This window comes from Phascolarctos cinereus, unplaced genomic scaffold (assembly GCF_003287225.1).
Source record: "Phascolarctos cinereus isolate Bilbo 61053 unplaced genomic scaffold, phaCin_HiC Scaffold_5;HRSCAF=322, whole genome shotgun sequence".
Classification (NCBI taxonomy): domain Eukaryota; kingdom Metazoa; phylum Chordata; class Mammalia; order Diprotodontia; family Phascolarctidae; genus Phascolarctos; species Phascolarctos cinereus.
Window position 1 is genome coordinate 476117461 of NW_027555958.1, and position 23771 is coordinate 476141231.

The 23771-nt window shown below is 40.7% G+C and overlaps 1 protein-coding gene and 1 long non-coding RNA gene across 3 annotated transcripts in view; one reads left to right on the plus strand and one right to left on the minus strand.

Annotated features, from left to right (window-relative positions):
- The window catches only part of LRRIQ3 (leucine rich repeats and IQ motif containing 3), a 138385-nt gene that overhangs the window by 70007 nt on the left and 44607 nt on the right, over positions 1 to 23771 (minus strand). The window lies entirely within an intron of this gene.
- LOC110195724 (uncharacterized) lies at positions 12237 to 16504 on the plus strand. The gene is made up of 3 exons (XR_002320986.2): positions 12237 to 12312; positions 15138 to 15198; positions 16402 to 16504. It is a non-coding gene; the product is annotated as an uncharacterized LOC110195724 (long non-coding RNA).

The window sequence follows — 23771 nt, forward strand, 5'->3', positions numbered from 1 at the left end:
CTTGTAATATTTTCTCCTTGACCTGGGAACTCTGGAATTTGGCTACAATATTCCTAGGAGTTTTCCTTTGGGATCTCTTTCAGGAGGAGATCTGTGGATTCTTTCAATTTCTATTTTGCCCTCTGGTTCTAAATATCAGGGCAGTTTTCCTTGATAATTTCTTGAAAGATGATGTCTAGGCTCTTTTTTTGATCATGGCTTTCAGATAGTCCAATAATTTTTAAATTCTCTCCTGGATCTATTTTCCAGGTCAGTTTTTTCCAATGAGATATTTCACATTGTTTTCTAATTTTTCATTCTTTTGGATTTTTTACAGTGTCTTGATTTCTCATAAAGTCACTGTCTTCCAATTGCTCTATTCTAATTTTTAAGGAAATGTTTTCTTCAGTAATCTTTTGGACTTCCTTTTCCATTTGGCCAATTTTTCTTTTTAGGGCATTTTTCTCATCATTGGCTTTTTGGACCTCTTTTGCTATTTGGGTTAGGCTGTTTTTTGAGGTGTTATTTTCTTCAGTATTTTTTTGGGTCTCCTTAGCAAGCTGTTGACTTGTTTTTCATGATTTTCTTGCATCACTCTCATTTCTCTTCCCAGTTTTTCCTCTACTTCCCTTACTTGCTTCTCAAAATCCCTTTTGAGCTCTTCCAAGGCCTGGGACTGATTCATATTTTTCTTGGAGGCTTTGGATGTAGGAGCTTTGACTTTGTTGTCTTCTTCTGGTTGTATATTTTGATCTTCTTTTCACCAAAGTAAGATAATATAGTCTGACTCTTTTTGCTGCTTGCTCATGATCCCAGCCAATTACTTGAGTTTTAAACTCTTTGTTAAGGTAAGAGTCTGCTTCCAATGTGGAGAGTGTACTGTCCCAAGCTTCAGGGGTTTGTGCAGCTGTTTTCAGAGATACTTGTAGGGACCTGTAAATTTTCAGTTCTTCCCAGGTGGTAAGATAAGGGACTAGGTGTTTACTCCTTTTTTGGCCTGTGAGCACAAGTACTCCTTTCTGTCCCGTAACTGTGAGGAGGGGTTCTTTTCCACAGCCACTACAAGTTCCACCACGCCAGCAATCCTCCTCACTCCAGCAGTGCCGCCCAGAACTGTGACCCAGATCCACACATGGGGAAAGCAAGAGATTCCTGCCTCAGCACTGGCAAAGAGATCCCTGCATCCCTCTCTGATCAGCCACTGGATTCCCCCTCAGTCTATGGGCCGGAAGCTCGGGAACCAGCTGCCCCCCACCCCCAGGGAGAGGCTCTTGGGGAATGGAGCTAAGACCCTGCCTTCCTCTCTGAGCACTGACAGAAACAGACTTTTCCCACTGACCTTCTAAGTTATCTTTGGCATTCGTGGACTGAGGAGTCTGGAAACCTCCACAGCTGCCCGCGATTCAGTCCTCTGAGGCCTGCTCAAGGTTTGCTGGGGCCTGCACGCCCACACTGTGCTGCGCTGCGCTCCCAGCCCGGCGCGATACCCCTTTCTGATCAATCATCCAGGTTGTCTTGGGCTGGAAATTTGTTTCACTCTGTCTTTTTGTGGGTTCTGCTGCTTCAGAATTTGTTTAGAGCCATTTTTATGAGTATGTGGAGGGGTTTGGGGGAGAGCTCAAGCAAGTCACTGCTTTCACTCTGCCATCTTGGCTCCGCCCCCCCATCATCTTTCAAAAAATTGTCAAGGAAAACTGCCCTGATATTTTATAACCAGAGGGCAAGATAGAAATTGGAAGAATCCACCAATCTCCTCCTGAAAGAGATACCCAAAGGAAAACTCCTAGGAATATTGTAGCCAAATTCCAGAGTTCCCAGGTCAAGGACAAAATACTACAAGCAGCCAGAATGAAACAATTTAAGTATTGTGGAAACACAATCAGGATAACACAAGATTTAGAAGCTTCTACATTAAAGGACTGCAGAGCATGGAATATAATATTCCTGAGGGCAAAGGACATAGGGTTACAACCAAGAATCACCTACCCAGGAAAACTCAGTATAATCCTTCAAGGGAAAAAGTGGTCATTTAGTGAAATAGAGGATTTTCAAGCATTCTTGATGAAAAGACCAGAGCTGAATAGAAAATTTGACTTTCAAATATAAGACTCAAGTGGAACGTGAAGAGATAAACAGGGAAGAGAAATCATAAGAGACTTGTTACAGTTGAACTGTTTACATTCCTGCATGGAAAAATGATATTTATAACTCATGAGACCTTTGTCAGTATTAGGGTAGTTGGAGGGGGAAAAATTATATGTAGATACATAGATAGATAGATAGATAGATAGATAGATAGATAGATAGATAGATAGATAGAGGGCACAGGGTGAGTTGAGTTGAAGATTAAGGGGTCATATCTGGAGAATAACATTAAGGGATGAGAGAGGATTATGCTCAGAGAAGAAGAAAGTGAGAGTTAGAACGGGGTAAATTAGCTCATAAAAAAGCAGAAAAGAAAAGGCTCTTACAGTGGAGGGGAAATGGGGGAAGGTGAGAGGGAATGAGTGAATCTTAATTCTCACAGGATTTGGTTTAAGGAGGGAATAACATACACATTCAATTGGGTATGGAAATCTGTCTTACCCTACAGGAAAATAGGAGGGAAGGGGACAAGACAGCAGGGGGATGATAGACAGGAGGGCAGATTGGGAAAGGGGGTAATCAGAAGCAAATACTTCGGAGAAGGGACAGGGTCAAAGCAAAGAATAGAATAAATGGGGGGTCAGGATAGGATTAAGGGAAATAGAGTTAGTTTTTCACAACATGTCTACTGTGGAAGTGTTTTGCATAACAGCACATGTATAACCTATATTGAGTTGCTTGCCTTTTCAATGAGAGTGGGTGGGGAGGGAGGAAAGGAGAAAATTTGAAACCTAAAGTTTTAAAAACATATGTTAAAAAAAATGTTTTCACATGCTACTGGGAAATAAGAAATACAGGAAATGGGGTACAGAAATCTATCCTGCCCTACAGGAAAATAGAAGGGGAAGGGGATAAGGCAAGGGGGGAGATAGGAGAGAGGATAGACTAGGAGAAGGGATATTCAGAATGTGTGCCATCTTGGGATGGGGGGAGGAGTGAGATGGGGTGAAAATTTGGAACTCAAAATCTTGTGGAAGTAAATATTGAAAATTAAAAATAAATTTATATTAAAAAAATAAAATAAAAAATAAGCATTAAAAAAAAAGAAAAGAAAGGAAAACAAAATTTGGAACACAAAGTTTTCAAAACACGTGTTTAAAAAAATGTTTTCACATGCAACTGGGAAATAAGAAATACAGGAAATGGAGTACAGAAGTCTGTCCTGCCCTACAGGAAAATAGAAGGGGAAGGGGATGGGGGGGGAGGATAGAAGAGAGGGCAGACTAGGGGAAGGGGTATTCAGAATGCATGCCATCTTGGGGTGGCGGAGGGGCAAGATGGGGCAAAAATTTGGAACTTAAAATCTTGTAGAAGTAAATGTTGAAAACTAAAAATAAATAAATTTATATTAAAAAATTTAAAAAAAGATCTTCATAGCAACTCTTGTCATGGAAGCCAAAAATTGGGAACTAAGGGGAATGTCCTCTTATTAAGGATCATTAAGTAAATTGTGACATGAATATTATGGAGTAATATTGTGCCTAAACAATGACCAGACAGCTACAGAGAAAACTCAGGTGGCTTCACTAAAGTGATCAGGAGAGCAAAGTGAGCAAACTGGGAGAACAATTTATATAATGACTACAGTATTGTATGTGCAGCCAAACAATCTAGAAAGATTTTAGAACGCTGATCAAAGCAATAATAAACCAAGAGTCCTGAAGACTGGAGGTGAATCACATCCTCTACTTCCTGCCAGAGAGATGATGACCTTAAAATGTAGAGATGCATTTTGAGGAAAGACTATATGGTTAACTATGAACCTTTATGGTAAAGGTTGTATTGTTTATTTTGTTGTTTTGGTATGGGGGTGCAATGGGAAGGACAGGTTTGTAATTCATGTAAAACAAATATATATTTTTTAAAAATAATTACCTTTCCTTATGTGCATACTAAAAAAAGAGAAAAACCACACACACACACACACACACACACTCACACACATACACACACACAGAGAAAAACATCACAAAGGAAGACCACTTTGGCAACTGTGTATGGGAAGGATTGGCACAAGGACATACTCCTAGACCAACAAGGAGACTGTTGTGTTAATCCAGGTGAGAGGCAATGAGAGCATGGTTTAGGGCAGTGACCATGTTAGCGCAACTGCTACCTGCTCAACTAAGCCTTTTCTGATGATGGAAGATGCTATTACTGCCCCCCCCATTTTTATTTGGTATTTGCTGTCCAAATCTCTAAGCAGCAGAAGAGGTGCTCATCTTCATTGACAGAGAGAACTTCCTCACTGGGAATTTCTTGCACCACTGAAGTCCCTGATCTGGTCCCAAAAGAACTATTTTGTGATTACTTATGCAACAGATTCACGTGTTCTGTTCCCTCAGTAGAACCTAAGTTCCTTGAGCGTAAGAATTATTTTTACTTTTGTCTTTTTTATCCCCAACACCCTACCCAGTGCTTGGCACCTAGAAGTCGCTTAATAGCTTCATACTAAATGGATGAATATGACCTATGAATGAAGTGTGGAGACCGTGATGCTTTCCAAGAGGTGCCACAGCTGTGCCTTGCAAAATGCATCTTTTTCACGAAGTCAGTAAGCCTCAGTTGTAGAATATTTTGCCATATCTCTCATCATACTTTCCTATATGTCCTGTACAGAAGAAGAATTACCAAAAGCAAGACTCCACTGAAATCCTGCTAATCTAACTATAACGTTGAAGCTTTAGTACCATTAGACTGGGAAACTGATTTATGACTGAACACCAAAGCTGCTCTGAAATGTGTGCATGTGTATGTATGCATGCATGTGTGTGTGTGTGTGTATGCATGCATAGCACTAGAGTCATTAAGAGAAGCAGTCCCATTGGTGATTTCATAGCACTTTCTCTCTGCAAGTCCTCCTAAGATATTTATTAGTTAAATATGCATACCAAGAGACATATATGCTGCATCGCTCATTTCCCATTTGCAGGGAAACAGTGACACAGCAAAGCCTCCAAACAGAGCAGTGCTGTTCAGGGGCGGTCCTTTGGTCTAGCCTTTGCCTAGACTCCTAACATTTGGCCCGAGGCTCCTTCCTCTTTGATTCCTGAGATGACCAAGAAATCTTCTACTCAAGTTCAACAAATCATTTCCTCACAGAATTTCAGAATTGAAAGGGAGCTCAGAGACTATGTAGTTAAACCTGTCCTCTTGGAAGAAACCTTTCTGACCAGTCCTCCCTTGGCTTGAAAATTTGCACGGAACAGGAATTCTTATTTCCTGAATACAGGCCATGCATTGAAGCATGGCTCTAGGTACTCTAGGGCGTTACTGATCCAGAGCACTGGGAGGAACCTCAGGAGTTATCTCGCTTCCCAGTTGAGGAAACAGGCACAGAAAGGCTGACTTGCATAAGGCTTTAGGAATAGTAAGGAGTTTGTCCCCAGCTGGTCTGACTCCAAATCCACTGGGCTTTCCATTAAAGATCATTTCTGTTAAGAGTAAGAATTAATGAGTTCAATTCCAGCCTCAGACACTTGACACTTACTAGCTGTGTGACCCTGGGTAAGTCACTTAACCTGACTGCTTCACCAAAAAGCAAAATAAAACAAACAAAACACAAAAGTAAGAATTACATAAATATCTCTACCATAAGGTATGAAGTCACAAGTGCTCTAAAAAGCACACATTGTCATGGAGGTTTAGACATCCAATTGAAGGACTCTGAATGGTTTCATCAGATGGGTGTCAATACGAACGGGGGTGTGCAAGCAAGCATTATTCCAGTGCTCCTAGCTCAGAACAGCAGATGGACGAAAATCCTCCCTATCTACTCTCACCCAGATTCATCGTTTCAAATAAGCTTTTACTCTTTTGCTCAAAACAATCATCAGATACAAAACATTCTTCCTCCCAGTAACCAACAAAACGCCTCAATATCAGCTCAAATGTCTCAAAGAGAAGTTGTCGGGTGAAATGAAATTATAACAGCAGGCTCACCCAGCCAGCAATTCTTCTAATTTGCCACACATGTGGATTAATATCTTGGCATCATGGGGATGGTGATTTATACGTGCCACATGAACCCTCAAGCATTATATAAGTGTGCACTATTACTACTGGCCATAATTTCTCTTTAGTTAAAAGATTTTCATTTGCAACAATGATTTGAAAGTCAATCATAAATATCTCAAGGGCCGTAGAATGATGGAAATCAGGGTTTCTTCCATCTTAAAGCTAATATAGTTTCTATCGGGAGACACAACTCCTAACAGTGAAAGAAAAAGAGGGGGGAAAGATTGTTAAGACCTCCATCTCTACTGCTTATACTCTAGAATGCACCAACTACAACTCTTTGGTTGTCTTAATAAATGCGGAAATCTGATTCTAAGAGTGGTCAGGCTACTTTGTGATCACTAGATAAGGCCTTGCATATCTTTAAAGACTACTGATATTTTTATCAACATTATGCACAATATTTCTACCTTACCCATACCGAGGCCTCTAACCAATGTGTGAATAGGCAACACCTCATTCTTTGACAGTCTCCAAATTTAAACTATGTTTCCGAGTCTGAGTAAATGTTAAAAGGCAACTGGATAGCTCTCTTCTTTCTCCTAAGTAACCCTTACCATTAATACTTTACTACAGTATGATTAGGAATATTGTGGCTATTGTGGGCTAATCCCTAAAAATACTAACATATCAATATCAACATTATATAACACATACTCGCATATAGAAACCTCATGCCTACAAATTATGGCTTTCCTTCAAGAAAGAAGGATCAGATAGATATGATGAGCACAAAATATCAGAAAATAAAATAAACTGATTGTATTTTAATGTAAATGACTAAAAGTGGGAATCATTTATGAACAGTGTATTTATAGAGAGCCTATATCCTCTTTAAAGTAAGTATCAAAATAAATATCTACATGAATAAAAGCTATAATATACAAGTGAGTCCATTCTGACCAAGCTATTGATGTTGAACAACGAGGAACAGGTACAATAAGTGATAGACACAGACGATCATCATTTCCCAAGGGACAACAGAAGATCCTAGAAAGCAACAGGAAGAGGCAGGCTTTCCACAACGATATTCTGCATCAAATCCCATCTTTCCAGGAACACAACTGACCTTTCTGTCCTTCCTCAAACCTTCCACAGCTTCTCTGTCCCCTGCCCTCTTGGATTTCACCAACAAAAGGAGGTCATTTGCAGAGAGCTCTCATTTCTCTCCCACTTCTCATCTTACATTACCCAGATGCCTTCTGCAACCATCTCCACCTTCATCCCGATCACATGAAGACAGGCCTTTCTCCTTGCCAAGGCAAAGCCCTCCACAAGCATGAGGTATTCCATTCCATCATGTCTTCTTCAGCAGCTTGTCCTCTCCTTCATCCCTACTCTTATGATTTTTTTTTCAATTACTCCTCATCTACTGGCCGCTCCCCTACTGCCCACAAACATGTGCACATCTCTCCTATCCTCAAAATTTAATGCTCAACTGATCTATCCTTCCCCACTCTTTATTGTCCTATGTCTCCACTTCCTTTCATGACCAAGCTCCTTGAGGAGACTGCAGTAGGTCCTCTACTTCTTTTCCTCTCACTCTTTTCTCAACTCTTTGTAGTCTGGCTTTTAACCTCATCATTTCACCAAAAGTGCTCCCTTCAACGTTGCCAATGATCTCTTAGTCATCCAATCCAATAGCCTTTTCTCAATTCTCATTCTCCATTGCTTTTCTTGCAGCCTTGGACATGGTCCATCATTCTCTTCTCTGTAGTTTATCTCTCGGTTCTCCTGCTATCTGTCTAACAGCACCTTCTCTGTCTCTTTGGCTGGATCTCCATCCCACATTACACACACTATGGGTGACCCCCGAGGCTCTGCCCTGCACCCTTTCATCAGTGATTTTCCTCAGTCATCTCATGGTTTCCATTATCATCATCTCCATGCCAGTGACTCCTGGATTTACTGTCCAGCCCTAGCCTCTCTCCAAAGCTCGGTCTCACTTCTCCAAATGTCTATCTGTTGTCCTGTCTTTGTCAGTCCTGTCCGACTCTTTGTGGCCCCGGCCTCCATTGGCAGTCCTCATTCACACTCCATCTCCCAAATCTGCTTCTTTGCTGGCTGTCCTCCATGACTCATCTCCACCTTCCAGCTTCCTCGGCTTCCTTCAAGTCTTAGCTAAGGTCACTGCTGTTGTTGTGCAGTGCTTTCAGTCATGTCCAACTCATCCTGACCCCATTTGGGGTTTTCTTGGCAAAAATATTGGAATGGTTTGCCATTTCCTTCTACAGCTCATTTTACAGAGAAGGAAACTGAGATAAACAGGGTTAATTGACTTGCCCAAGCTTCCATAGCTAGTAAGTATTTAAGCCAGATTTGAATTCAGGTCTTCTTGACTCCAGGCCCAGCACTCTGTGACACACACACCAGCTCACTGCCCAGCTAAAGTCACATCTTCTACAAAAATCATTTCCCAGAATGCCTGAACTAACCTTAGTGTCTGCCCGCTGAGACTACCCCTCATTTATCCTGTCTCTCACACGTAGTTGTTGACATATTGTCTCCTCCATTAGACTGTGATCTCCTTGAGATCAGGCACAATTTTTTGCCCTTCTTTTTATCCACAGAGCTCAGTATGGTGCCTGGTATGTAGTAGGAGATTAATAAATATGAGTTGACTGACTGCAGCACTGAACTACCTTACAGGCTTTCAACCAATAAGGCATCCCTCTCCCTTGCACATATCAAAATCATGCAAAATTTGTGAAAGAAGAAATGAGAGAACTTTGTTCCATTAACCCTTTGTCCATTAACCATTTGAATATGATTATCCTCTGAGGACTGAGCCTCCTGTTTTGAAACTAACAAGGAAGAGGTCCAGAAGAGCATGTAAAGAGGTCTTCCTGTGAATGTTCACAACCCCCCTGGGGTCTTATTTATGAAGGTCACTGGATAAACTACAACAATAAAGCAATTCAGACACATGTCTTAAGGACTCTCGTGTACCAGGCACTGTGCAAGTACCTGAGGATACAAAGAAAAATACGTCAGCCCGTTGCCTTCAAGATGCTTACATTCTGATTAAATGAGGTGAAGGCTTGGTCTTCAAAAGTTTAAGAAGAGTGATCTGAAATAATGACACGCAGTTCAACAGAAAAACACTAGTTAAAATGATCTTCAGAATTCAAGGAAATTGTTGGTCATGGTAATTATTCAGTGAGTACAAAGAATAAGCATATACTTTTTAGAATGCATTGTGCGGTACTTTCAAAAGATTGACAAAGCATTATCTGCAAAGGGCTTCAAATTAACATATTAATGAAAGTTTTCAAGACATTATGGGAGAGCTGAGGTTTTTACGGTAATATCTAATGTGCCATTAATAACGTGTAAAATGCATAAGCATGAAGGACAGAAATTTTAAAGGTCTATACTTCGAAGAGCTATTAGTTTAAGAAAGTGCAGCTCAGCTATTATGTATTTAGAAATTAGGTCTATTTGTCTCCCAGAGTAAATGATTAGGACATTGTAGCCACTACCTTTCATTCTGCTTTTCTAACAACGAGAAATGTACACAAAAGTATAAAAAAAGCAATAATTACAAATAGTAAAGGTAAGTAAAAAGATAAAAAGAATACGACAGCAATAAGAAAATGGTCTTTTGGGAGCAAATCCTTTGTAAATTTATGGCATATAAAAGTACAAATCCGCCGAAAGTAAAAGTGTTCTGGATTTTCTTTCCTTTGGGACCCTGGCCCCTTCTGACTTTTCTAGTCTTCTGACACTGTGCTCTTGTCCACACCCTCCTCAACCCAGGCATAATTGCCCACATGGATCCTTCATGCACACTACCTCACTTTCCATCTCCCTGTCTCACTGTATTTGTCGTCCTTTTACCTAGAATACTCTTCGTTCTCATACCATGTCGCACCTCCCCCCCCCCCACAATCCTTGGTTTCATTCAAATACCAGCTCAAATGCCACCTCCTGTAGGAGACATTTTCTGGTTTCCCAGCCCCCACCCCCCAGACGCTGAAATCTTCCTGCTAATATTTCTTTCCACATATTCTGGTTTGTGTCCTAGGCACCTGTCGATTTACATTACGTCTCCCGTATTAGAATGACAGCTCTTTGACAATGGGCTGCTCTGGCTTTGTTTTCACTGAGCACAGCGGCCGGAGCAGACCAAGCACTTAGTAAATGCTGCACTGGTATAGATATGACCAACACGCAAAATGAAGTTCTCTCAGCTACACACATGCAGCTCATCTCTGTAAAACTGCTTTGCCTTAACAGGAATTTAGTAACAGGGGACTAGATCATATGAAGTGTCTATTCCAAATAATTAAAAATCATTTCACTTATACTATCTCCTATTTCCCCAACATTGTTGGCATAGCCTCATCTTGCATATGGAAAAACTGAGTCACAAGAAAAGACTATCCAGAAGTTCCAAGTCTACTATACACTGTTCCAGAGCTTCATTTGCCTAGGTTGCTAGACCATTCAAAGGGATGGTGCTAAAACTCAGTTTCAACAAAATCTGTGACAAGTCCTCAAAGAGGTGGGAGCACTAGAACATCTCACTTGTCTCCTGCAGAACCTGATATGTGGATCAAGAAGCAATGATTAGAACTGAACATGGAACAACTAATTGGTTTAAGATCCAGAGAGAAATATGACAAGTCTGTATATTGTCACCTTATTTGTTTAACTTATATGCAGAGTGCATCATGGGAAATGCCAGGCTGGATGAATCAAAAGCTGGAATTAAGGTCACCAGGAGAAATATCAACAATCTCAGATATGCAGATGATAGCACTTTGATGGCAGAAAGTGAAGAGGAATTGAGACACCTCTTGGGGGTGAAAGAGGAAAGTGTCAAAGCTGGCTTGAAGCTTAACATTTAAAAAAAAAACTTAAGATCTTGGAAACTGGTCCCATCACTTCCTGGCAAATAGAGAAAGAAGAAATGGAAGCAGTGTCAGATTTTATATTCTTGGGCTCAAAGATCACTGCAAAAAATGACTGCAGCCATCAAATTAAAAGTTCCTTTCTCCTTGGCAGGAAAGCTATGGCAAATCTGGACAGCATATTAAAAAGCAGAGACATCACCTTGCCAGGAAAGGTCCACATAGTTAAAGATATGGTTTTTCCAATAGTAATATATAGCTGTGAGAGCTGGGCTATAAGGAAAGCTAAGTGCCACAGAACTGGTGTTTTCAAATTGTGGTGCTGGGGAAGATTCTGAGAGTCCCTTGAACTGCAATTAGATCAAACCAGTCAACACTTTAAAAATCAATTCAGGCTATTCACTGGAAGGTTAAATATTGAAGCTAAACATTTTGGCCACATAATGAAAAGATGGGGCTCCCTGGAAAAGACCCAGATATTGGGAATGATTGAAAAGGAAAAGGGGATGGTAGAGGATGAGATGGATGGATAGTGTCACAGAAACAATGAATGTAAGTTTGGGACAGACTTCAAAAGACAGTGGAGAAAAGGAGGGCCTAGCATGCTCTCGTCCAGGGGTAGGGAGCCTTCGGCCTTGAGGCCATATGTGGCCCTCTAGGTCCTCAAGTACGGCCACATGTAGCCTTGAGGTCACAGGGTCCTCACCCCTACAATCTGGTCTACGGGGTCATGAAGAGCTGAACTGAACAACAACAAAAAGCTAATTTCAAATGAATGAGGACAAAAGAAAAATCAAATGCAATTGAGGTTTAAGCACTTACGGAATGCCTGAGCTTCATCAAACACACACACACACACACACACACACACACACACACACACACACACACAAAATAACAGCTCAAACACCATGTTTGCTAGAACCAGTTGAAGAATGGGGAATTCTCACTGTTTTAGCAATCTTAATTCAACTTTCCTCTGTCTAAGGCAACACAACTTGCTCTACAAGCACCTCTAGCCTTTTCTCTCAAGTCCTATCTTCTGCTGTTCCTCCCCTTTCTCTTCTTTTTGGCCTCCTCTATCATGAGAAAGGAGTCATCAGGACTGATGTGAAGAATAATTCTACTCCTTTCATTCCCTCCCATCAAAAATCTGCCCAGTGGGGACAGGGAACAAGGGGGCAATCAGCAAGAGGAGTTCTAAAAGTTCAAATTCTAAAACGGAAGAGGTGCCAGTTACTGGTCTTTCACATAAATCCCCAGCTATGCACGGGCTCCATTTTTCCATAATGCTTTCTCTAGCTCTCTCCTACATGTATGTTTCAATGCAAATGAATTAAGCACTTAAGCAAATACTGATCAGAGGACCACTGAGGGAGGGAGGGAAGATGAGAGAATGACAGAGAAATGGAGACAGAGAGAGGCAGAGAGAGGCAGAAGCAGACAAAGAGAGGAGAGGAGAGGACAGGAGGGAAGGGGAGGGGAGGGGAGGAGAGGAGAGGAGAGGAGAGGACAGGAAGGAAGGGAAGGGGAGGTGAGAGGAGAGGAAGGACAGGAAGGAAGGAAGGGAGGGGAGGAGAGGAGAGGACAGGAGAGGACAGGAGGGGAGGGGAGGGGAGGGGAGGGGAGAGGAGAGACACAGAGACAAAGCACAGTATCAGATGCTAGAGAAGATACAAAGTTTAGATCAGATGGAAGACATGGCTCCTCTCCTCATGGAATTTGGAGATTACTCTTCTCTAAAAGATAAGAGATTGCTCTACTTAATTCTTGGCATAATACCAGGTTAAGTCAACAAACATTTATTAAATGCTTACTATGTGCCAGGCACTAGGCTAAGCACCAAGGGTCCAAAGACAAGCCAAAACAGTTCCAGCCCTCCAAGAGCTTACAATCTAATGAAAGAAGACAACATGCAAATGAATAAGGACCAACAAGATATATGTGTGTGTGTGTGTATACATACAGATATATGTAAATATGTATACACACATGTGGAGGATAAATTATAAATAATCTTAGAGGAAAATAGAGGAAATGCACTAACATGAAAGAGAACTACAATGAGGCATTTCACTAATATATTGGGGGGGGCAGGGAATAAGTATATAGTGATTACCATGTGCCAGGCACTGAGCTAAGTAAATGCTTTACAAATATGATCTTATTTCATCCTCAGAACAACCCTAGGAAGTAGTTGCTTATTTTATCCCTATTTTACAGTTCAGGAAACTGAGTCAAGTTAAAGGACTTGCCTGAGGTCACACATCTGGCAAGTGTCTGAGGTTGGATTTGAACTCAGGTCTTCCTGACTCCAGGGCTGGCACTCTATTTATTGTTCCACCTAACTACCTGCAAGCAATACAAATTATGATAAGGGGAGTGGAATAACATATAATTGCAATTTCAAACTTAGCCTTGTCCTCACTTACTACTGAAGAAATAAAATGTCTTCAAACATTATTAAATTCATTGCCACCTAATTTGTGATGTCTTTTTTAGTAAATAATCAATACCATAATAATTTAATCTCTATCTTACTGCTTTAAAACTCAAATAATCAGTAGCTTTGCAGGAAATATAAAAATTCATATGCAAAACACTAAATATCCATCTTTGGCATGTCACTGCTTTGAGATAGCACAGCTTGACCTTAAATTATACAGAATTATACTGGAAAAGCTGCATGTAAAGGGAAAGTTTCCAAGTAACATAACATCACTTTTTTATTTCCCTTAAATATGTTCTCACACATAGAAAGCTCAAGCTAAAATAAACATCACCTTTAAGAATCTACAAGTTTGGGATGGAACATGGTGGAGTAAGCTGCTTGGCTTGCTCCAGGGCTCTGCAAAACTTTTAGAATCCTTGGCCTTGATACAACACAAACAATGTCCCAGATACAGAGTTATTAAAATTGAAGCAATAAAAAGGCATTAGGAATTGCCTCCACATAGTGTAAATCTTTCTGATCCACAGCAACAATATGGTCCTGACTTAGATTCATGTTCCTCCTGCCTTAGCTGCCCATGAGGCTGATCATAGCAGATTGATGCTGAACATCTCACCGGGTTGAATTGGCTTTTATTATATCTTATTATTAATAAAAATTAATTTTATTATCGGTTTTTATCATGAATCTACTCTCTTCGCCTCACTGCTGCGAGCAAGTCTGGTTCCCTGTGCCAGAAGCAAACTTGCCTGACCCTACTGGAAAGATAAACTAATGTATGAAGAAGAACCAGCAGTCTGGGACTGAACTGGGTACCGAGAAGTTGGGGAGGGGTTAATAACCCAAAGAAATTCTGTGCAGTTTCTGATGCGGTCTAGGGGTGCTGAGAACCCTGAAATGCAAGGGTACAGGGCAGAAGTCTGCCTCAAAAGAATCTTACTGGAGCAGCTAGCTGGTACAATGGCTAGAGCATCGGCCCCTATTGTCAGGAGGACCTGACTTCAAATCCAGTCTCAGGCCAAACATTTGACACTTACTAGCTGTGTGATTCTGGCTGGGCAAGTCACTTAACCCCAATTCCCAAACAAAAAATAAATAAATAAATAAATAAATAAATAAATAAAGATAATTCAACCAATCAAGCCTTCTTTCAGTCCAAGTAGCAAGTTTATTAAGACATTGGGTGGGTGGGCAAGATTTCTAGGAAATCTGCAGTATTTGTGATTCTAATACAATCAGGCCAGATTTTAAGAATCTGCACATTTGATGAGGATAAAATTGGTTACTTTTGCACAGAAACACTGTGGGAAGATCTGGGTGGGATTAAGGGGTGTAGAGTAGCCTGGGCTGGGCCAGGTACAGACAATGAAGGGAGGTAAGTGGCCAGCCTGGAAAGCCACAGTGAAAGGGCAGTTAAAAGGCTTATTGACTGGGATGGGTCAAGTGCCTCAGGTGAACACCAGAGATCTGGGCTCAGGGGCTTTGAGGTCCAGGTTCCTTATAGGGGTACAGCATGAATCCTACTCCCATCATTTCCATAGGGAAGACAGAAGAAGCACCTTGCAACACCAAATTAGTATAAACAGTAGATAATGCTTCCTGGCAAGGTTAGCTGCATAAGTGTGGGAATAAACTTCACCTTTAGATTATAAAGTTTTGATGACTCCTCCATGCCTTTCTCTTCCCAGAGGAAAGAACTATTTCTGAATGACTGCCTTTTCAAGTCCCAAAGTAAATCAATGCCATGAGGTGAGGAATAAAGCATCTTTAATTGAGATAACAGAGTGGCAAACCTGCCATCCTGCAGGATGTCCAGTGCATTTCCCAACCAAAGACACCCATGAAAAAGTTTTTTCTAGTTTAAGGAGGGGAGTGGGAGGAAACACTTTGAGGTAGTAAAGCCTGCTCATGATACCCCAGTGGCCCTTGGCAACCTGGGCAAGGAAAGCCACTTCATTGTAGATGTTTTGCCCTTCATTCCATGAATCTCAGTGGTAGGGCACAAGGACACTAGAAGCTGAGCTCCAGCTTGAGCTGGGCTCCCCACAAGACAACACCCCTGGGTGGGGGGACCTTGGATATGGTTCAGCTCAATCTAATCAAGAGTAAATATTTTGAATAGTAATGTAAGGTCATTACTGAAATTCTGACATTACAAGGACCACTGAAAGGAGTGGCAGTCCATATTACATTTGATATTAACAATTTCTGTCATTTTAACAATTATATGAAGAGCTATCACCTTTCTCTGCTTGGCATGCTCAATAAGAAGACTCAACGAAAAGACAGTATTTGCATGTGTGTGTATGTGTGCATGTGTGTGTGTGTGTGTGTGTGTGTATGTGTGTGTGTATGTGTGTGCATGTGCTGTGAGGCTGACAACTTGTTTTCCACATACCCGCCCCTTCCCTTCATCAGACCACCATGACTACACCTGTCTCACAGTGCTTCACTGTGTTTGTATTTTTTGTTGTTTTGTTTCATTTGCAGCATAAGGGGTAGAAGAGGGGAAAAAAGAGAAAAAAAGAAAGGAAGGAAGGAAGGAAGGAAGGAAGGAAGGAAGGAAGGAAGGAAGGAAGGAAGGAAGGAAGGAAGGAAGGAAGGAAGGAAGGAAGGAAGGAATGGAGGGAGGAAAGGGAAGGAAAGAAAAAGGGAAGGAGGGAAAGAAGGGGGAATTTCAAAAAAGCAAGAAAGAAAAATTATCAAGAGACCAGAAAGGGTCAATAAACATTTATTAAGCTCCTACTATATGCCAGGTACTGTGCTAATCATTGGGCCACACCAAAATGTAGAAATGGTATCATAAAACAGAAAATAAGCTGAAAACTCCCAGTGAAAATGAAAACAAAACAAAAAAAAGTATCTGATCCCCTGCATAAAAATCAAGAAACTAAAAAAAGGAACAAAAAAGGAAATGGAAAAATAAATATTTTTGTTTTATTTTTACTTAAGGAAAGAAAAAATGGGAAATCTGAACTGAACTAAGAGGTGGAACTGAGAGCTCATAAAGAATTTACCAGGAGAACTGAAAGAGAAGCTAGTTTGGAATCCATGACAGCAAATCTCCGTACAATGCCAAAGCTTCTGAAAAAAGAGAATCGTAAATGTGGGTTCTGAGAAGAAGGAGAAATGGTTATTAAAGCCCACCAATGTGAACAACCTCAATGGAAGAAAGCCTGAATTATAAACAGATTCCATTCCATTAAACCAGCATTGATGAATGGTCTGTTGTGTGCCAGGCACTTTCATAGGTGTTGGAGATAAAAAGACAAAATATCCCTGCTCTCAAGGTCTTTGAATTTCTATTGTGAGAAACAACATTTACACAGAAATTAACCACAAAATACATAAATAGTCACATGTGGGCTGGGGAGGGGGCGGGGATTCCCTAGTGACTGGCAGGATCCAGATGGGCTTCCTGTAGGAGGTGATCCTGAGGCTAAGCATGGACAGCAGTTGGAATTCTAAGGTCCAATGATTAGGAGGCCCATCCCCCTGTAGACAACACAGCAAAGGGGGCTGAAGGGGGTGGAGATGAAGGTACCCCAGGCTGGGGCAAGGGTTGTTTTCTGGAGGCTTGGAAAGTCAGCGGCAGGCCTGGAGATGAATGTAGGCCAGCTGGCCTGGGCCTATCCACAAAATGAAGGAGGAAGAGGACGAGGGAGTCATCCTTGGAATTAGAGGGGCCTGCGCCAGGAGTCTGCAGGTCTTGGGGGACGTTTCAGGTCAAGGAGATAGATCTGGGTGTGGACAGAGAAGCTCCTGGGTGAGACGGCAGGCCATTTGTAGGTTTGTTTTCCAGGAATACGGAATTCATAAAGCAGAATAATGAGCAATAAGGCTAGGAAAGTGCCTGGAGTTCAATGGGGAAGAACACCAAGCAGAGTCTGTGTTTCTTCCTGCTCGGGGCACTAAGGGGCCGCCAGAACTTCCTGTAAAGCAGAGTGCGGGATTGGACTTGTGTTTGGGATTCCTAAATCAAAACAATCAACCTGCAGAGAGTCTGAACATTTTAATCTCAGGAAAAAACCAACTGCATGATGACAGGGCTAAAAACCTACTCCATGAACTACAGGAAATCATTGAAGGAAATTTACCTGAACTTTTGAAAAACAAATGTCGTTCTAATTGAGATAACACTGCTTAAAGTTCAGGATTCCAATTCTGAACAACACGCATTGTAAGCAATCATGAGAAATGTCTTAGCTAACAAGGACAATCATTTTAAATATTAGCACAATAGCATCACTTATGTATCTCGACAGCATTTCAGCATTTGTAAGGTACTTCATGAATATCACTTCACCTGATCCCCACAATACCATGAGGTAGTTATTATTATCTCTCTTTTATGAAGGAGGAAACTAAGGCAGGCAGAGGTGAAATGACTTGTCCAGGCTCACAGACAGAATGTGTCAGAGGCCAGAGTGGAACACCTGCCTTCAGGTCCACAGCTCTAGCCACTGGCCCACTTGGCTGCTTCATCCATAGCCCAAGACTAGCTGCTGAGAGAAGAGAGAATGTACTATGGTACTCCAAAAATCAAAGGAGAGCTAGATGCAATACGTATTCCAAGGCTATTATCTGCCAAGGAAAACCCAATCAAAGATGTTAGGATTACTCATCCACAAGTAAACCAGACCTTGGAATGAGTCGCTCTAAAACACCCCAAGTTTGAGGATTCAGCAGTCACCCATTAAATGAGGAAAAATGTTTAGAATGGAAACAGTCACTATTGGCAGGGCGAGGCTGTACCAGCTTACACTGCTGGTGGAACTCTGAATTCCAATCACTGGATGCCAGAGAGCTTACCCCAGCCAATCTCCTCATTCTCCAGATGAGGAAGGGGAGCCTTTCCAAGGTTAGGAGTCACATAACTGGTGACAAGTATGTGGAAAATCAGTTATTTGGAAGTGTGTCCTGTGACTTCAAGTTCAGAACGTGCTTGATCACACTATTAATTAAGTCAACCGTTAAAAAATCAATTCAGAGTTATTCAAGGAATGCCATTGAGTTATGGTTATCCTTTCACTGAGAAATCCCCACACCAGGTGGAAGATAGTCCACAGTACTGGTGTGGCCACCTGTCTATATTACTGGTTTCCCATTACTCTAGAAGTCAGTGCATTATGTAGGAAGTCTCAACTGCAATGGACATTTTCAACAGTTGCATCTATTTACACATCCACCTTACAAGATTTATCCCAGCGTTAAGAAAAATTCACCATATTAAATAATTTCATATAAATACATTTTGTAGACAAAATTCAGATTATTGTCAGATTCAACCCTCTTACTGAATATATAAATATGTCACAGGTTTTTGTTTCTGGTTTTTTATGGAGGCATTTCATCAGATTCCTCAGAAATCTTCATTATAACAACCCGTTCTAGTGCACGCCAGGTGTTTATTGAGCATTAGGTTATTATTAGATTATTATTCTAAAATGTTGCTTTGAAGAATGCATTCCCAGCACAGAACTCTGGCACAGAATTGAGGTAATCAAAGCTTTTTAAAAAGTTTCTCTTTTGTTTTGTTGCCTAAGAATGTGTGTGACACCCATGTATCTTAGCTAAACTGCCACTGCAATGTAGAGCCAGTGAGACATGAATACAGCATCTTACATTTATAGAAATATCTCGCATCTGTGCTTAGCTTAATAGAAAACCATTCAGTGTTCTGAAAACTTAGACCAAAGAAAATCTTTCTGAATAATAACAGATTCTTAGCCAAAATGTTCTTGGGTTTTATTTTTCATTTGCCTCGATGTGGTATTAAAGATAAAACAGGGTTATTAACAGAATCAAACAAGAATCACAATCATGAAACATTTTCCCAAGAAACTTCTCTTGAATACATTAGAGCACTTGCTGGCTCAAAAAAGATTTTGATCAAATGTTTCACTGCGTAGAACTGGTTCCCCCAGACTCGTGCCTGGATGCACCTGTGATTACTTTCCAAAAAGCTACTGTGTATCTTACAGACTCGAAGAAGGAGTATTTTCTTCATTAACAAAGTTAAGTATGTTCCTACCAACCACCAGGAGACAATAATGGACTTACTGTTTGACTCACGTATCACAAAAACAGGATGTAAAAGTAAGAAGGGGCCTTAGAGGCCATTTCACATGAACAAATATCCCAACTGCAGGGAAATAATTCTCATAAGACTTGTTATCACAAAGGAGGAACACCACTTCTTCATCCAACCAGAGGAAGAGGAGTGCTAGGTGTTCTCAGAAACAGGATAAAAAGGTAACAAATAGTGGCAAAGCTACGAACCAAAACCAGACTCCATTTTGGGGAGCAACACTAATGACCAGAAGAACCAACCACTGGGTTGGTGCAGCGCGAGTGGAAATGGTTTATCTGTGACAGAGCCCACGCATGACCAAGATTCAAGGCTGGAATCTGCATGTGCATCAACTCAACAAAGAAACATCAAACAAAAGACTGAGACCTGATTGTTTGTTTATTGAAACAGAGGAGTTTATATGATGGTACTTGAAGAGACCAGATTGTTCTTGTTTAAATTAATGCAGATTGTGTAATGAATGAAGCCATGGAAACATATCACTGTAGGTGCAAAAAAAATTAGCATCTGCACGAGACCAAAAAAACATCATGGGCTACCTAGAAGTATACACCAAAACCTTGATATCCTTTAGAAACACATAGGTAACAAAACCCTGTATTTCAAGTACAAGCTCCAAAAACTCCTTGAGAATGACTGAAACCAAAATGTTATTAGGGCTAGAACTATGTTGAGCAGAACCAGGAGAACTTTGTAACAGTAGCAGCCACGTTGTGTGACGACTGACTTTGATGGACTTGGCTCTCCTCAGTAATGCAAGGATCTAAGACATCTCCAAAAGACTCACGATGGAAAATGCTTTCCACATCCACAGAAAGAATTATAGAGTATGAATGCAGATGGAAGCATACTATTTGCTCTTTTTTTCCTTTTGTTTTGTTTTGTTTCCTCTTTCTTGTGGTTCATTTCATTGGTTCTAATTCTTCTTTACAACATGACTAATGTGAAAATATGTTTAATAGGAAAGTATATGTAGAGCCTATGTCAGATTGCATGTTGTCTTGGGGAAGGAGGAGGGGAGAGGGGAGTTTAAAACTCAAAGTCTTCTGGAAGTGAATGTTGAAAACAAAAAATGAATAAATAAAAAAAATAAAAAAAGAATAGAGCCAAGACCACAAATGCCTGGATAGAACACTGATCCATAATATTTAAGAACAATGTTTTTGTTTAAATATATGTCACCATATTAAATATTCATAATCTTCAAACTACATGAAATGGAAAAAAAAAACCTTTCAAAATAGAGAAGCCTGCAAGTATCAGTGGGAAGCGGGTGTGAAGAGGATGCATGACGCAGTACACACCATCCCTATCATCCCATCTCCAAATGGTGCATCCAGGATACTGTCAGTGAGTCTGCAGGAGAGGAGATGACATCCAAACAATCCAATTCAATAACAAAAGGCAATCAGCTTAGTCATCTGTGTGATGGGGTACTTATGGTCGCTTCAGTCATATTCAACTCTTTGTGACCCCATCTGGGGTTTTCTTGGCAGAGATACTGGAGTGGTTTGCCATTTCCTTCTCAAGCTCATTTGACAGAAGAAAAAAATGAGGCAGAGTGAGTTAAAGTGACTTGCCCAGGGTCACACAGCTAGTAAGTGTCTGAGCTGGGTTTGAACTCAGGTCTCCTTGACTTCAGGCCCAGGCCTCTATCCACTGTACCACCTAGCTGCCCCATCTGTGCAACTGTTTGTAGAATATTAAATGAAAAAGATTAATAGCAAGAAAGTTCATACCATTTTCATCAGAAAAGATGAGAACATAATGATGATAACAACCAATAGGGGTATACCTCTGGATGGAGGCATGATGGAGAGCTATGATGCCAGAGTGGAATCAAATGAACTCCCATCAGGTCTATCCCATGTGAGCCCGATCAAAATGATGAAGATGAAGAAGTGTGAAGCAATGGCTATGTCTTGTGGATTGATTTCAACCTATAAACAACCATCAATGTAGACATAATCCTAGAGAATTAGTCATGCCATGAAGAATTATGAAAAAATATAAATGAAATAAACCCATCTCTGATAGCAGAAGACCCTGGAAAACATTGAATTCAATTCAATTTGAACTGTCTGCAGCACAGACCCTGTGCTAAACATGCCCCAGTCCTCAGGAAGTTCACAATCAGAGTGGAAGGAAGATGCGCGCACAAAAACATCACGAGGCACAAGGCGCTAGGTATGGAAGAGACAGCCAGAGAAGCGTCATTTGAAAAATCAGCAGGGAAGGATTCCATTGAGCTGGGAGCATGGAATTAAGACCCACTGAGGAGGCACTGGCCAAACTGGGCTTTGATGGAAGGGAAATGTTTCAGTTGGCAGAGACTGGGGAAAAGGAAGGGAAAGAACATTGATTAAGCACCTTCTATATGCCAGGCACAGTGCTAAGTGCTTTACAAATATCACCTCATTTGGTCCTCACAACAATCCTGGTCGGCAAGTGATGTTATTATCACAATTTTATAGTTGAGGAAACACATAGAGGTTGTGACTTGCCAAAGGTCACACAGCTAGCAATTTTTTGAGGCTGGATTTGAACTCAAGTCTTCCAGACTCCAGGTTGAGTGCTCTAACCATTGTACTACCTACCTATTTCAGATTAATGAAAAATAGAGGAAACAAGCCCACTATTCACTGGAAGACAATATGAGTAAAGGCTCATTTAAAAATATGTGTTCAAGTCCGTGAATGCATGGTTCCTTCAAAAGATTAAATGCTTGAAATGGTTTTCCTCATCATATTATGGTCTTTTAATTTTTACATCATTTCTATTTTTAAAATGTTTGTTGTTGTTTTTTGTGATCTCACAATGGGATGAAATCTGCCTATGCTCTAAGACAGAACTGTATTATATCAAGTCACTGGTAAGGACTGTGAATTCATTTTAGATGGATCTACCATTCACTATCCAAAGCTTCGAGAGGCCCCAGAACTAAGGCCACAAGCCCGGCATGGACTGCTCACCTGTCCTGACTGAGAAGTGATGCTGCAGTGCTCCAATACCCATGATTCCACAGGGTGGTCACCGCTCTACCCAGACCTTCTAGCTCCTTTTGCTGTCTTTGAGAAAAGCTCTCTAGTTGTATAAATGGCATTTGCTCTAATTATATTTGTTTGACAACCAGCTATCTGGAACATGTGCATTTTGAAAAGTCAGGCTTAAGTAGTATTTATAAATGATGAACTGAGAAATATTCTTCAATATTATAAAAATAATGGAACAGTAGAAAATAGTATTCAGAGTTACATGAAAGAGACTAGTAATGGTATAACCATTACAGTTCAAAAATGAGATTTCAAAATTTTCCCTGCGGGAAATGCAAAGGTAATTTACTTTATGCAATAGATTAAATTATGTATTTCTCTAAAGCTACAAGAAAAATAAATTTTAATATACTGATTCATGTTCATATTTAAAGGCAAGTTTTCATATTCAAAGAGCATCCCTTAAGAAAGCAAAAAAAAAAGACTTCAATTACTTCCCAATTAACTTAATTTCAAGTTGCAATTTTCATATATTCAATGCTCTTAATAGAAGGTTTAAATTATTCATTAATCAATAAAAATCAAAGAGTGCCAAAGTTTGAGAGTGTTTCAGAGGTCCTCTATAGTCAACCCCAAAGAGAAGCATGAATCCCCTATGAAATCTTAAAAACAACTGGTCATCCAGCCCATTTAAAGACGTTAAGTGTGGGATAGCACACTATCTCCCCTCCTGAGCCTACCCATTGTATTTGGGATGATTCTAACTATACCATTCCATCTAAAATTCCTTCCGCTTAAAACCATTCCCCTGAGAGTTGCTCTTTGAAACTAAGCAAAATAATCTTAATCCCTCTCTTCCACATAACTACCTTCAAATGCTGGGACACGATGATCAGGCCCTCGTTAAGTATCCCTCTCCTTCTCTGAGATAAACTCCCGTAGCTTCTTCAGTAGACCTCTGAATTATATCCTTTCAAGGCACCTCAACATGCCTTCCAAAATGATGCACCAAGCCTGTCCCTAGTATTGCCTCTGGGGTCTGGCTAGAGCAGAGTAGGAGAAACCACCATCTCACTTGCTCTGAATGGATGCTGTACTTTTCTAAATGTGATCAGAGGTCACCTGTTTGTCTTCTGCTATCAAATTCTAACACAAATGACTCAGAGCTCACAGTCTGCTAAAACCACCTGGGACTTCTTATTCATATGAATTGCTTTCTAAGCATGTCTCCCCCC